The sequence below is a fragment of the Pogoniulus pusillus genome, chromosome 8 (assembly GCF_015220805.1).
Source record: "Pogoniulus pusillus isolate bPogPus1 chromosome 8, bPogPus1.pri, whole genome shotgun sequence".
In the NCBI taxonomy this organism is placed as follows: domain Eukaryota; kingdom Metazoa; phylum Chordata; class Aves; order Piciformes; family Lybiidae; genus Pogoniulus; species Pogoniulus pusillus.
In genome coordinates, this window is record NC_087271.1 from 5,482,045 (window position 1) to 5,498,148 (window position 16,104).

At 44.5% G+C, this 16,104-nt stretch overlaps 1 long non-coding RNA gene across 1 annotated transcript in view; it reads right to left on the reverse strand.

The window, feature by feature from the left end:
- Positions 1-16,104, reverse strand: part of LOC135177830 (uncharacterized) — a 127,818-nt gene that overhangs the window by 21,739 nt on the left and 89,975 nt on the right. The window contains exon 3 of the long non-coding RNA XR_010303178.1: positions 5,658-5,792. This is a non-coding gene — a long non-coding RNA (uncharacterized LOC135177830). The remainder of the gene's footprint in view (positions 1-5,657; positions 5,793-16,104) is intronic.

Below are 16,104 nucleotides of genomic sequence, written 5' to 3' on the forward strand. Positions count from 1 at the left end.
TTGGTCTTCAATCAATAAAACACTAATATGCTGAGGAATTTCTTTAGTGCTGTGCCTTTTCTGAGGTTCTAAACCACAACATTATAATCAAGCAGTACTCATTCTTTCCTTCAAACTGTAAGAAGGAAAAAACAAACCAAAACCCAGTATGATTTTTTTTTGGTGATGATTTCAGTGTGTCAAAAGTAGTTTAAGGCTTTGTTTCTTCCTTTCAAATACATGGTTGGGTACTGCTGAGTGTTGCATAAAATCATCTGCTAACCATGACCACAGTGTACTACCCACAAACAACGTTGCAAGATGCATAAGAAAGGGCATTTAAAAACCCAGAGGACAAACTATGCTGTCTTGTCATTACTCACTGCTATGACTTCAGAAACCTTCCAGCTTTCAGTGTGAAGAAATGTACTTTCCTTCAGTGGAGTCATTGCCTAGGTAAGCCATTTAGCTGACATTTAGACCTTGCTCATTTCGGGTGTTAGTGAGACAGACTAAGCATCCTTGGACAGTTGCCAGACTTCAAGTGGTTGTTGGATGCACCCACCAGAACTGATGCCATTTTAACCAGAATTGTACAATCCCCCCCTCTCTCAACTGTTAAAAACTTGGGTTCCTCCACACTTTCTACAGCTTTACAGAGTATTGGTTCATACTTGGTATGGCCTGGAGCTTGTATGTTTGTACACAAATATAACTCAAACTCCATTGATGTGCCCCTGCCAAGTTTCTTGACACCAAAGCACAGTACTCTGCAAATGGGCTGGAGATGGTGTGGAACAGGAAATCAATCAGTAAGTGCCTCCAGTAGCACTTGGGGCTGCAGCAGGGCAAATGCTTACAGAGTTTGTACAGACAGGCATTTCAGCTAGGTCAGGTAGCAAGCCCTGCCTTGCAGAAATAGCAATGGATTCAGCTGCCACTGTATTGAGACATGAATCAGCATGGAGCAGCAAGTCTTTGCTCTGCCTTACTCTGTTCCAGCCATGGAAAACCTAGGAGAGCCTGCTCTTTATCTCCTTTTGCTTCTCAATGGGAACCATTCCCTGTTGGGACCTCATCTCCTTCAGTCTGTGCAAAAGAGCTTCTCTTTGGGCAAAGTGCTGACTCTGACACTCATTTAACCTGTCTTTGAGTCAGCGAGCAAGCAGAAACCCATTTGTCAGGTTAGTGAACTAAACAGACTCAACAAGAGCTGTGATGGATGCCAGAAGCGACGCAAAGGAGAGGAAGCTTGCAGCAGGAGGGGGAGGTAGAACCAGAGGCAGTAAAGCCTGGCTGGCTAGGCAAGTGCTCAAGAGGGACCAGTGCTATTTAAAATCCATTAAGGTTAAGCATTAAACTACAAAGAAGACTTAGGCTGAAGAGCAGACAGGAAGAAAGGGACCTGGGGGTGCTGGTAGACAGTAGGCTGAAGATGAGCCAGCAGTGTACCCAGGTGGCCAAGAGAGCCAATGACGTGCTGGCCTGTATGAGGAACAGTGTGGCCAGCAGGACAAGGGAGGTTATTCTTCCCCTGTACTCAGCACTGCTCAGGCCACACCTTGAGTGCTGTGTCCAGTTTTGGGCTCCTCAATTCAAGACAGATCTTGAGGTACTGGAATGTGTCCAGAGAAGGGCGACAAAGCCTGGAGCACAGCCCTGTGAGGAGAGGCTGAGGGAGCTGGGGGTGTGCAGCCTACAGAAGAGGAGGCTCAGGGTGACCTCATTGCTATCTACAATTATCTGAAGGGAGGTTGTAGCCAGGTGGGGGTTGATCTCTTCTGCCAGGCAACCAGCAACAGAACAAGGGGACACAGTCTCAAGTTGTGCTGGGGGAAGTATAAGCTGGATGTTAGGAGGAAGTTCTTGCTAGAGAGAGTGATTGGCATTGGAATGGGCTGCCCAGGGAGGTGGTGGAGTTGCCCTCCCTGGAGGTATTCAAGCAAAACCTGGCTGAGGCACTTAGTGCCATGGTCTAGTTGACTGGCTAGGACTGGGTGCTAGGTTGGACTGGATGATCTTGGAGGTCTCTTCTAACCTGCTTGATTCTATGATTCTAGATCCAAGTGTCATGTATACAGAAAGTGCTTTGAATCACAGATGTGTTTCAAAGCCCCCATGCCATGCTTTTGGTGTGGGTTTCTTTCCTCATTTGTTACTTGCTTTGGGTTAGGCTTCATGCTTGCTTCTTACTTGACTAAGGTTTTCATTCATTTACTTAGAGCAACACAGAGCTACTTCTGATCTGCCTCAGCAAAAGCCACAGCAGCATGCTGTGTGATTTTGTGGCAGTAACTGTGTGCATACACCTATCCATGAACCAATCTATGGAAAGATGTACAGATCCTTACTGGAGCTTTTCCTCAGGTCTACAAGGTTTGAACTTTACAAACATTAATTGAACCAGAAAAAAAAAAAAGTATGTAAGCCTAATACAGTCTGCTTCTCCACTGACTTTAATTTAGCAAAATAATTTATGTCTGCTCCAAGAGGGTTCAGAGCACAACCATCCTCATGGGGTAATGATTTATGAAGTGTTAGCACACAGGTGACTATGTGTAGCGCAAGAAGTTGCAGATTCAAACCCTTCTGTTTCCCTTTGTTACTATTTAATTATGAGTGAAGTGGAGGCAAAGAGCTCAAATAAACCTAGTCAAGTATACAGTGCCAAAGAAACACTAGGGAATTCAAAACTTAGTGTAACTTTCCCTGTATTTGGCCTTTGCTGCACTTAAAATCTGGCTACAGCCCAAATCACATCGCTTTGATCCACACTCGTTTCTCTCTACTCTTTACCAGATTAAACTCCATGTATGTTGCAATTCTAGTTTTTGTGTTGAGGCTGTGGATGGTTTTGGTTGGTTGGTGTTTATGGCTTTTTATTTTTGGTTGGTTGGCTTATTGGTGGCTTGGTTTTGTTTCCCCCCCAGCAATGAATTTCTTGCTAACAAGCTTCTGAAGCCAGAGTCAGAATTTAGCATCTCTCTTACTAAGCAATGTTTCCATGCCTTGGTTTTCACCCTTAAATAGAAGCCACAGATTAAAATAGCATTCAGTAAGAAATCAAGAAGCTATATAAAGACAACTTCTGGCTTGTCTGGGCTCCAAATAAACAAACCTGCTTCCTTATTATGGTAAAATAATGGGACATACACCGTCCCATAGCAAATTTGACAGTCATTTGTCTGCTAACAAACCAGTAATGGATATCTCAGATTTTCAATAAGATCATAGAACCAACCAGGTTGGAAGAGACCTCCAAGATTTTCATATATGTAAAAATAATCCATTGCAAAAAAAAAAAAATCTTAAAAAGAAAACAGCTTTCAATTGAAAAAGAAAACAGCTTTCAACTGAAAAAGAAAACAGCTTTCAATTGAAAAAGAAAACAGCTTTCAATTGAAAAAGAAAGGGGGGGGGGAAAGGGAAATGCCAAACAAGACAGGCACTATCACTGCATGCTTTATTCCTGCAAGGCAAAAAAAAAGTTTGTGTTTTAGATGATCTGCCTTTGAAATGTTGCAGAGGAAAAATAAACCTAAATCATATGCTCTTTGTAAAGATTAAATTAATTGTCATTATCAGTATCAAAAGAAGTTAGATCAATCCATCCAAATTCTGTATTCCCTAGCATTATCTGGGATATAAAGCTGTTCTCATGTCAGCCTATGATTTTGTATTCCAACAAATGCTACTAGGGAAAGAAGATTGAAAGATGAAGCACAGAAGAAAATGACATTTTGTGTACCATCTAATTACCAATTATCTGCCAGTGGAACTAATCAAATTGTATAAATTTAGACTGCAGATTCATCAACCAATTACCTTAGAGAACATGTTATGCCCCTCACCAGTGATTCAACCAACAGTCCAAGTATTAAATAACTTACTATGGATATTATATGGATCTATTTTATTCAAGCAAACACATCCCCAGTCACAGTAATTAAAAGCTGCTGCAAGTTATAATGTTGCTAAAATACCACTATTGGTGCAAATGTATTTTTAAAGCCCCTGATATTAAAGTTTGTTACTCAAACTACAGGATGGGAGTGATTTATGACACCAAATGAAAGCAATTTGAAACTGATATACTATATCATGTTATATCACATGCTGGTGCATGAGAAGCTCAACGTGAGCAGGCAGTGTGCACTAGCAGCCCAGAATGCCGACCAGAGCCTGGGCTGCATCAGGAGAAGTCTGGCCAGCAGGTGGAGGGAGGTGATTCTTCCTCTCTACTCTGCTCTGCTGAGACCCCACCTTAACTTCTGCATCCAGTTCTGGAGCCCCTATTACAAGAAGGATCTGGACGTGCTGGAACATGTCCAAAGAAGGGCCACGACGATGCTCAGAGGGCTGCAGCACTTCTGCTGTGAGCAAAGACTGAAAGAGTTGGGGCTGTTCAGTCTGAAGAAGAGGAGGCTCCAAGGACACCTTCTTGTGGCCTTGCAGTATCTAAAGGGGGCCTACACAAAAGCTGGAGAGGCACTTTTTAGGCCATCAGGGAGTGACAGGACTAGAGGGAATGCAGCAAAGCTGGAAGTGGGTAGGTTCAGACTGGATGTGAGGAGGAAGTTGTTCAGCATGAGAGTGGTGAGAGCCTGGAATGGGTTGCCCAGGTTGGTGGTTGAGGCCCCATGCCTGGAAGTGTTTACAGCCAGGATGGATGAGGCTGTGGCCAGCCTGATCTAGCACAGGGTGTCCCTGGGCATGGCAGGGGGATTGGAACTAGATGGTATTTGTGGTCCCTTCCAACCCTGACTGATTCTATATACTATGTCACGCTTTTCATAGCCCATGCTTATTACATGGTACAATAAAGTGCTGAAACCTAGCTAGCAACTGGCCTGTAGGGAGCCATTCATGCATTAATTTGGGTGCTTCATTTAGATTTAGAGGGAAGTATTTGGAAACACAGTATGATAGCTTTTATCTCTGCATTATTTTTCTTTGCAAGTGAAACTTCTCCATCAAAGGTAATTTTGTTTTCATACCCCTTTACTTGAATTAACCACAGCCATCAGTGTAAGAACACAGAATCTGCTGGGGAATGTCTTTCAGGAGGTATTTAAAAAGAAGGCAGAGAGCAATATATTTGCTTTGCATTCATCAGACTACTCAGACAAATATACACTTATTAAAAGCACCAAGATGCCTCTCCACAACACCACAACACAAACCTGACCACTCTTCTGGAATTGGTTACCGAGCACGGTTCCAGCAGCACAACCCAACGTTGCTAGGCATTGTGATTTCCACACTAATGCAAACATGAATACCCTCTGGACACTCAAGCAAACAACTGTTTGTGAGAGAGTGATTTGCCATTGGAATGGGCTGTCCAGAGAGGTGATGGAGTCACCATCCCTGGAGGTGCTCAAGAAAAGCCTGGCTGAGGCAGTCAGTGCCATGCTCTAGTTGACTGCATAGGGCTGGGTGCTAGGTTGGACTGGATGATCTTGGAGGTCTCTTCCAACCTGGCTGATTCTATGAAGTGGTGATTTTGCAGAAGAGCTAAGCTTTTCACAAAGAAGACCTCTTTCTCTGCACAAGCTGTTAACTGAATGACTCCTGGAAATTCTGCAGATTCCTTGTTTGATGGGATATCAAACACTGTAATAATCAAGTAAGTATTGGCTGATGTTCACCCTTTGATTTATCTTTAAATATCCTACCTGTGTCTCAGCTGATGCAGCGCACCTCTGCAGACTCCTGTGTGCAGCGTAGTAAGAAGCCAAGTCCCACTCAGCGAGGGTACAGCTCACAGCTTTGCCTAGACAGGACAATCCTTCCTTGCCTTCAAACCTCACCTGTAGGCCCAAGAGAATTAACAAAAGAAAATTACTCAAAACTATCATAACTCAAACCTATGCTGTAGCCTTGTTACAGTATGCCACTGTCACAGGCTTTGTGACTGGCCAACAACAGAGGTAGGTCTCAGGAACTGCCAGGTTTGTTTTTGCCTGGAGTTGGTTCACCAAGAGCTACGTTTCAGCTTTGGCTGTAATGAAAGGTTTCTAATGAGTAGGTCACTACTGTCTAATTAATTTTAACTTTACTTACCTTTGTGTGATTGCATATAACAATGGACTGTCTACAACTACCTGAAGGATCATTGTAGCCAGGTGGGGGGTGGCCTCTTCTCCCAGGCAACCAGCAATAGAACAAGGGGACACAGTCTCAAGTTGTGCCGGGGTAGGTCTAGGCTGGATGTTAGGAAGAAGTTCTTCACAGAGAGAGTGATTTCCCATTGGAATGGGCTGCCCAGGGAGGTGGTGGAGGCACCGTCTCTGGGGGTCTTCAAGAAAAGCCTGGATGAGGCACTTGGTGCCATGGTCTAGTTGATTGGATAGGGCTGGGTGCTAGGTTGGACTGGATGATCTTGGAGGTCTCTTCCAACCTGGTTGATTCTATGATTCTATGAATGGACACATTGTTCATAATTTTGATAGTTATCCTCTGTGCAATGAATTATAGAATCTTAGAATGGTTTAGGTTGGAAGGGACCTCAAAGATCATCCAGTTCCAACCCCCTGCCATAGGCAGGGACACCTCCCACTAGAACAGGTCACTCAAGGGCTCATTCAACCTGGTCTTGAACACCTCCAGGGAGGGAGCAGCCACATATATCTCTGAACCTAAAATAATGCACCACTGCTAAAAACCTCAGGCCTTTGATGGAGACAGAGTTTAGAGATGCAGCTGCCAAAGGACAAGACCTGGAGCTGCGAACAGCTCAGTAGCAGCCAGTTGTTGGTAATAAGCACACTCTGGTGCAGGGAAGAACCAGTTTTAGTGGTGACAGAAAGCACATGGACAACTACTGTGCGTATTCAAAATGTGTCGTACTTGTAGCAAAAGCTGCTAGAAAGTGGAGCTTAGCCCAGTAAAAAGTGAGGTAGAGATTATTCATGAAGTCATGGAGAGGAAAGACCAGCATGAATCTCCCAGCAATGAGGAAGAGGAGAAAGAAACCTCTATCAGTACCAAGGCATTCCCCATGGGACACATGCATGCTGCTGACTATGAACTGTGGTCCTGAGATGGCCTCTGGAGCTGAAAGAGCAGCAGCAGGTTGAGCATAACACTGAAAAGCAGAAACTCTTGACAACTCTTATTTTTTCCTCTTACATCTTCTAAATATAGCTAATTGCTCTAATTAGCATAATTCTGTGCATAGCTGTAATTGAAGCAGTAATGAACACAGTAATGAATTTTGATCACAGCTTTAAATAAACCAACAATAAATTATTGGATTTCTGTATCTGATGTGTTCCCATTTTTGCCCCAAACAAGACTTTGAAGCCTGGAACGCATAGAACAGGAGAAGGTATTTGCCCTGTCCCATTCCCATCCACTACACTTCAGTGTGCTGCATACAAACAACCCCATATGTTCCCAAAATCCATCTGGAAACTGCTGCTCCTCAGAACACTTGTTATACCCAGACAAACTGTTTCCTACAAGAATCCTAATCAGGCAGTGGTTATTCAGCTCCCTGATGCCTCCCAAAATACCACTCCTAGCTCCAGTAAACAAGCAAAACTATGTCAAAGTTATGTCTAATTATCCCAAATCTCAGGAATCAACCAAGACTTAGATTTATACAGTTTTGTTTTGCTTTTTATGGGAAAGCTCACTTGTTTAAATGTAATCTCTCTTCTCTTGCCTTGTGAAAAACATCTTTGCTTCTAGTAAAAAGCAGAAGCGGTGGTAGGTGGCCTGGATGTTAGCAGGAAATCTTTGCCAGAGAGAGTGATTTGCCATTGGAATGGGCTGCCCAGGGAGGTGGTGGAGTCACCATCCCTGGAGGTGTTCAAGCAAAGCCTGGATGAGGCACTTAGTGCCATGATCTAGCTGACTGGCTAGGGCTGGGTGCTAGGTTGGACTGGATGATCTTGGAAGTCTTTTCCAACCTGACTGATTCTATGATGGGGCCCTCTGTACCCTCAGAGAGAAGGTTGCAGACCACCTGTGTTTTCCATAGAGCTGATTTAGAAAAAGGTTTGTTGCTTGAAAGAAATCAGACCTAATTAACTGGTAGTGTTATTCTCTTTATCCATCTGAAGAACTGAGCTAGAGGCCCTGATGTCTGAATGGGAACAGCATATTCACTAAAAATCAGCTTTGGGAATTCCTTTTCTGTTACCATGAACATAATATCTCCACCTCTCTCTTCTGCCAGTACTGTCAGTAATAGTTTGTCTAGTGATAATCCCCCCTTTGGGAGACAACTACATAAAGACAACAGCTCTGCAATTTAATTAAAGGCAACAATAGAGAAAATATGATAATAATAAAGTGAGGTGAACATTTCACAAGAGTAAGACACAGAGGTACTGAAATAACTCTCTAGTTTAAAAATTTCTCTAGAGTAGCTGTTCCATAAGTTCATGCTGAATGTTGAAGGTTCCAGGGTGTGCTAGTTTGAGGTAAACTGGAATATTTTTATGAGAAAAAGTAGATTACAGGCTGTAGAAAGGAAACAGTGCAGATGTCTACTGCACTCATAGGCTTGCTGAGATGTGTACAAGCAAGAACACAAACACAGAATCACAGAATCAAGCAGGTTGGAAGAGACCTCCAAGATCATCCAGTCCAAACTACCATCCAGTCCAAACTACCACCCAGCCCTAGCCAATCAACCACACCATGGCACTAAGTGCCTCAGCCAGGCTAATCTTGAATATCTCTGTGGACAGTGACTCCTTCACCTTCCTGGGCAGCCCATTCCAATGCCAATCTCTCTCTCTGGCAAAATATTTCTCCTAACATCCAACCTAGACCTCCCCCAGCACAACTTGAGACTGTGTCCCCTTCTTCTGTTGCTGGTTGCCTGGCAGAAGAGACCAACCCCACCTGGCTACAGCCTCCCTTCAGGTAGTTGTAGACAGCAATGAGGTCACCTCTGAGCCTCCTCTTCTCCAGGCTAAACAACCCCAGCTCCCTCAGCCTCTCCTCACAGGGCTGTGCTCCAGGCCTCTCACCAGCTTTGTTGCCCTCATAGAGAAGACAAATAACATAGATAAGACATAGAACATAGACATAGAATATAGATAAGACAGTCTGTGTGTGTCTCTTCCTTGGAGTCTGTGTTTCTCCCTGGGCTGCTTCTGCTTCTAAGCCCCCTTGCTGATCATCCAAACTCTCCTTGCACATAAGGTAAACTCTGGGATAAAGTAGACAAGTGAAAAGAAGGTGTAAGGGTGGTTGGGAGCACTCCTGGGGACTCTGATTTCTGGGAGGGCTGTTGTGTTTCTGTATGACTCCAAACTTGCATCTTTCTGTGTATAGCTGCAAGTATTGTAACTATCTGCTTGTATATTGCGTTAAGCTCTAAATATAAAGCTTCATTCCTTAACTTCCAGCTGTCTGAGTCTAGTTTGGGTGATTTCAGAAGAGTGGGGAGGTGAGTAACTCCTAAACCATCACACAGGCTATCTTTACAGTCCCTTACTGTACAAAAAGAGAAAGGAAAAGGAGACAAGCATAATACCTTCACATCTAAGCAGAGCATGAGACATAACCTATTGGTAAACAAGCATTGGTGGCATAACAGAATCCAACCATGTGAGAAATCTGTGGATAACCTCCTTCTGCTGAGGGTTGCTGCCTTTTGGCTGCTGTGCCAGTCAGAAGACAAACCTTTTGACAGAGGAAAGGTGCTTGGTCTCTCCTCTATCTATTCTTTCTACAGCTGAGAGGCACGGTGCTATGCATAATGTTCCTTTAAAAATGACTCAGGAAACCATCCTTCTGAGACAGATCCAATTCCTAAGTGGAAGGCTTGGCAACAATGCACATTAGAAGAGAAAGAAGATGGGCTTAAAGGGCAACAGACAATTTAAGCTATGGCATTTTACAGGAGAAGGTAGCTTAGGTCTGAAATGCAGTTAACAACAGTGAAGTGATTTTAAGTAAAACAAATGAAGGCAGGCTAGAAGAAGAGGCCTTTCTGTGGGTAGGCAGTGTGTTCACTTGCCATGTGCTTACCCTTCCTAGCTCTTCCTTCATATATCTATAGAGCCTTTAGACACCTTGTTTCAATGTCTTGAGAACTCTGTCACAATAAATGAATTTGCCTTTAAAAGGTTGGCTCATTTTCAGATATTTCTCTCCTGTCTCCTGCTCACTTCTTGCTACCCTTTGGGGCAAATCTTTGTATCACTTTGTTGGTCTTGAAGACAGAAACAAACCTCAGAAAAAATCCTCACTTTTCTTTTCAGAAGGCAGACATTTGGACTCTCCTTTCATGCTGGATAACCACACTAGATAGAGGTTTTCTAGCTTTTCCTCATCAGGTGAGCAAAGACTCAAGCGTGCCTGCTCACCTGGCTGTGAACCAGATCCCTGGGCTGCCAGAAGCTTGTTTGTGCCCTCTGCTCTTTTACCAGATGCCTTGGTGAAAGATCTCTTTAACATACTGTCTGTCAATGCTTGGACCCTGTGGTGTCACAGGGTAAGCAGCCAACAGGACACAGAACTTCACAGTGCCCTTTGAGTGGGGAACACAAATATTTGCAGATATAGGTGCATTACAAACCCATATCTGATTGTAGGGTCTAGAGATGTTGAGGTGCTGGAACGTGTCCAGAGAAGGGTGACAAAGCCGGTGAAAGGTCTGGAACACAAACCCTATGAGGAGAGGCTGAGGGAGCTGAGGGTGTGCAGCCTAGAGAAGAGGAGGCTCAGGGGTGACCTCATTGCTGTCTATAACTACCTGAAGGGAGGCTGTAGCCAGGTGGGGGGTAGCCTCTTCTGCCAGGCAACCAGCAACAGAACAAGGGGACACAGTCTCAAGTTGTGCCAGGGGAGGTCTAGGCTGGATGTTAGGACGAAGTTCTTCCCAGAGAGAGTGATTGGCATTGGAATGGGCTGCCCAGGGAGGTGGTAGAGTCACCATCCCTGGAGGTGTTCAAGCAAAGCCTGGATGAGGCACTTAGTGCCATGGTCTAGTTGACTGGGTAGGGCTGGGTGCTAGGTTGGACTGGATGATCTTGGAGATCTCTTCCAACCTGCTTGATTCTATGAAATTCTATGGATCTGCAGAGACAAGGTTTGGAGAGAGGAAGCCTGATTCAAGAACTACCAATTCTGTAAGAGTAATGTTTAACAAAGTAAGAAAGTAAACACTGTCCACATGTCTTTGCCTTTTATTTCTCATTAGAGATGGTTATACCTTCTGTGCATAAAACACACCATGCCATCAGAAGGCTCACTAGATGGTACCTCCTTTACCACCATTTACACACAACCCTGGCAATATCAGCATCAGAAGAAAGCAGCTCCAGAATTTGCCTTAATTGTGTGTTTGTTGTGGTTTTTTTTTTATCTGTGTAAAATGTCTGCCTGGCAGCAAATATGACAATGAATTAACAATCATGTGTTAGGTATTAAAATAAATACTTGCCAAAGCCACTATTTTTCACATGCAGCAGTTGGCAGCAGAAGCAACTAGAGGGAAGACAAAAAAAAATATCCTGGGTAATAGAAAGAATATTGTGCTAGTTTGAGGCAAACTGGAATATTTTGGTGAGAAGAATTAGGTTACAGGCTGTGAAAAGGAAACAATGGTGATGTCTACTTCACTCATAGGCTTGCTGAGAGGTATAAAAACAAGAACACAGATAAGAAAGTTGGTGTGGGTCTCTGTGAGCCTGTGCTTTTTTCTTCTTGGGCTGTTTCTGTGTAACTAATGCTTCTGCTTTCTAACCCCCCTGGCTGACCTTCCAAACTCACCTTGCATGTAAGGCATACTCTGGGATAAGGTAGAGGGGTGGAAAGAAGGTGGAAGAGTGCTGGGAGTCCCTCCTGGGGACTCAGGTTTCTGGGAGGGCTGTTGTGTGTCTGTCTGTATTGCTTTTAACTTGTATATATCTGTCTATAGCTGTAAATATTGTAAATACCTGCTTGTATATTGTGCTAAGCTGTAAACATAAACCTTCATTTCTTAACTTCCAGCCAGCTGAGTCTAGTCTGATTGATTTCATAAGGGGGGGAGTCACAAACTTCCATTAGCTAAGTAGAAAAAAAACCCAAACAAGGAGAAATAATAGACTAGAAAGTTCAACAATCCAAATGAGCGTTAACAGTTCAATTCACTTTGCATAATATTTCAGGAACTGGATTGTGTCTCTCATTCTGATGTTGTAACACACTTGGTTTGGTCTCCTGACAACTTCCCAAAGAGCTCACTGTTAGATTGAGGCCACTTTTTCAAGCTCCAGCATAGAATCATAGAATCTTAGAATCAACCAGGTTGGAAGAGACCTCCAAGATCATCCAGTCCAACCTATTCCTCAGCCCCAGCCAGTCAACCAGACCATGGCACTAAATGCCTCATCCAAGCATTTCTTGAACACCTCCAGGGACGGTGCCTCCACCACCTCCCTGGGCAGCCCATTCCAATGCCAATCACTCTCTTGGTGAAGAACTTCCTCCTAACATCCAGCCTATACTTCCCCCAGCACAACTTGAGACTGTTTCCCTTGTTCTGTTGCTGGTTGCCTGGGAGAAGAGGCCAACCCCCACCTGGCTACAACCTCTCTTCAGGTAGTTGTAGACAGCAATGAGGTCACCCCTGAGCCTCCTCTTCTCCAGGCTGCACACCCCCAGCTCCCTCAGCCTCTCCTCATAGGGTTTGTCACCCTTCTCTCTCCACTCTGTTTGCTATGTGGCAGGCTGCAGTTACAGCGCTCAGAAGCCGCGCGTACCTGTGCAACCTCAACTGCTGCTCTTCACTACAGAAACATTTTGTATACCAGATGAAAAAGTTCTCACATATTAATTCTTTAAGGCTATTAAAAGTGTCAGTGCATATTTCTTTTCTTGGTGGTTTAGTCATCAGCAGTGAATGTTAAAGGAGTAATTTTCATCAGCCACAGAAGACTGAATATAGGTCACGGTGAGTTCAAAGACAAATAATTTCAGACTCAGAGCCTCGGTGGAATGCATCAGAGGTAAGGCCAAGTAAATCACTGTGTCAGTATGACTGATCAAATATTAGCAAAGAATGTGAATTGATCTCAAAAAGGAGGGGGGAAAAAAGGCTTTAAATTTTATTATGCTATAAATATTTTTTCTGACATGCTATCATTGCATTTTCCATTTTACTGTGTTGACCTATGATGAAACTCAAAGATTTGCCTCAATAAGGTTAAGTAAATTTTAATGTAAAATCCACAAAGGTGAATCTCAGCTAGAAATGATGCACAGCAAGTCAGTGTTGTGCAATGCTATTTCAAAATGCTGTAGTTTACTCAGTTCTAACAGAGTCCTGCAACTCATCCTGAATCTTTAAAGTAAGATGGAATTTGTGTCATTAACACCCCAGCAAAATTGTCATATTTCATATAGAATTATAGAACCAGGCAGGGTTGGAAGGGACCACAAGGATCAGCCAGTTCCAACCCCCCTGCCATGCCCAGGGACACCCTACCCTAGGTCAGACTGGCCACAGCCTCATCCATCCTGGCCTTAAACACCTCTAGGAATGGGGCCTCAACCACCTCCCTGGGCAACCCATTCCAGGCTCTCATCACTCTCATACTGAACAACTTCTTCCTCACATCCAGCCTGAATCTCCCCACCTCCAGCTTTGCTCCATTCCCCTTAATCCTGTCACTCCCTGATAGCCTGAAAAATCCCTCCCCAGCTTTTTTTGTAGGCTCCCTTCAGATACTGAAAGGCCACAAGAAGGTCACCTGGGAGCCTCCTCTTCTCTAGAATGAGCAACCCCAACTCTGTCAGTCTGTCCTCAGACACCCTACCCCACATCAAGCTGGCAATTGTCTCATCCAGCCTGGCCTTAAACACCTCCAGGCATGGGGCCTCAACCACCTCCCTGGGCAACCCATTCCAGCCTCCTCTTCTGCAGACTCATCAGCCCCAACTCTTTCAGTCTGTCCTCATAGCAGAGCTGCTCCATCCATTGGATCATCCCCATGGCCCTTCTCTGGACACACTCCAGCACATCCACATCCTTAGAATCACAGAATCAACCAGGTTGGAAGAGACCTCCAAGATCATCCAGTCCAACCTATCACCCAGCCCTATCCAGTCAACTAGACCATGGCACTAAGTGCCTCATCCAGGCTTTTCTTGAAGACCCCCAGGGACGGTGCCTCCACCACCTCCCTGGGCAGCCCATTCCATCCTTCTGGTAATGGGGGCTCCAGAACTGGATGCAGTAATATAACAATAGCTTCACAAAGTTGACTGAAACTTCAGTCAGCACTGACCTAGTTCCACAATCTGAACACCCACAAAAAGGCAAGATTTCTGCAGCACCAGAGCTTACAGTTTCCCATTACACTGAACGTGCCATTATAGGGGAGCTAGATTTTGGTCATATTTAAAATCAAAATAGGAAATCAAATTTGATTTTCATGCAAGTGCTGTTTATCTCAGCATGCAGTGCTTAAGGGAATGATTCTAATTTGGACTGAGGTAGTTCTAGGAAGCATTTTTTACATCTTGCTATCTTAGGTTGTGTATGAAGGCTGTGTAGTCTTTGAAACACTGATATTATGCACAAATAAAAGTTATAAAGACACCTGGCAACGATTTAGCAATCTAATGAGATCTTTGTCAGCATTCAAATAGAAGAGACATTTAGTTTCCTTTGCAGAGTGATTATTCCAGCTCTGATGACTACCAACTGTGAGGCTTTCATTTAATGTTGCATGTTCATCCTCTAGATCTCATAAATGGTATCACAGAATCATAGAATGGTTTAGGTTGGAAGAGACATCAAGAATCATCCAGTTCCAACCTCCTGCCATTGGCAGGGATAATCTCCCACTAGAACAGGTTGCTCAAGGCCTCATCCAACCTGGTCTTGAACACCTCCAGGGAGGTTGTGGAACACAGAATCACCCAATGTGATCAAAGATCACATTGGGTGATTCTGTGCTCCGCAACCTCCCTAGGAAACCTGTGCCAGTGTCTCACCACCCTCACTGCAAAGAACCCTTTCCTAGCACCTAGTTTGAATCTCCCCTCTGCCAGTTTAAACCCATTACCCCTCATCCTGTCATGACAAGACCTGGTCAATAGTCCCTCTCCAGCCTTCCTGTAGATCCCCTTCAGGTACTGGAAGGCCACTGAAAGGTCTCCCCCAAGACTTCTCTTCTGCATGCTGAAGAGCCCCAACTCTTGTAGCCTGTCCTCATAGCAGAGCTGCTCCAGCCAGTATGCAGAGATCCTTTTTGTAATTCTATATTTGTTTTTCCCTGTGTCATGTTTAAAGTCTGCTTCATGCTTTTCTTAGAATCATAGAATCAACCAGGTTGGAAGAGACCTCCAAGATCATCCAGTCCAACCTAGCACCCAGCCCTATGCAGTCAACTAGACCATGGCACTAAGTGCCTCAGCCAGGCATTTCTTCAACACTTCCAGGGACAGCCACACCCTGGGCAGCCCATTCCAATGCCAATCACTCTCTCTGCCAACAACTTCCTCCTAACATCCAGCCTAGACCTCCCCTGCCACAACTTGAGACTGTGTCCCCTTCTTCTGTTGCTGGTTGCCTGGCAGAAGAGACCAACCCCCACCTGGCTACAACCTCCGTTCAGGTAGTTGTAGACAGCAAGGAGGTCACTCCTGAGCCTCCTCTTCTGCAGGCTGCACACCCCCAGCTCACTCAGCCTCTCCTCACAGGGCTGTGCTCCAGGCCCCTCACCAGCTTTGTCAGCCTTCTCTGGACACATTCCAGCACCTCAACATCTCTCTTGAATTGAGGAGCCCAGAACTGGACACAAGACTCAAGGTGTGGCCTGAGCAGTGCTGAGTACAAGGGAAGAATAACCTCCCTTGTCCTCCTGGCCACACTGCTCCTTTCAAACGTAGCAGCACTTAATAGCTTTGCATCCAGGGCAGGGAGGGGGTGGGGGGAAGAAGGGGAACCAACAAAAACAAAAGCAAAAAGCACACAAAGGAATATTTTTACCTAACTCTAAAATGATGCCAGAAAGCCAGCAGGGACCAAGCACCATGTTGGAACAAAACTAGTCCAGAGATACTCTTTCAAATCTGAGCACCTGCTGTAAAATAACCATCTGTGTTTAACTGTAATTTAATTATAGGTTCATTCCTTTTGTGTACACTGGAAGGATCTCATAG